Below are 281 nucleotides of genomic sequence, written 5' to 3'. Positions count from 1 at the left end.
GACAATGTGACTACACGAAAAAGTATAAATTCATCGAGGAAAAATATGTGACTTGTTATCATTTAATCACTGGTAAGAAATACCTAAATCCAAATGAAGTATAATAGTCGACTGTAAAGACATTTTCTCAAGGTCAATATCAAAAAGACGCATTACTCCCCTCCGGGATCCCCCTCCCACCAATGTCACATTTTCAGGATTGTATATATATTTTTAGTGAAATGACTTTACTTTTGGGATCGAGTTTTCTACACGTGTGGAGAATGAGACTGGAAACAGTG

This window comes from Penaeus monodon, chromosome 29 (assembly GCF_015228065.2).
Source record: "Penaeus monodon isolate SGIC_2016 chromosome 29, NSTDA_Pmon_1, whole genome shotgun sequence".
NCBI lineage: Eukaryota > Metazoa > Arthropoda > Malacostraca > Decapoda > Penaeidae > Penaeus > Penaeus monodon.
The sequence above is the reverse complement of the archived record's forward strand: the minus strand, read 5'-3'. Positions refer to the sequence as shown.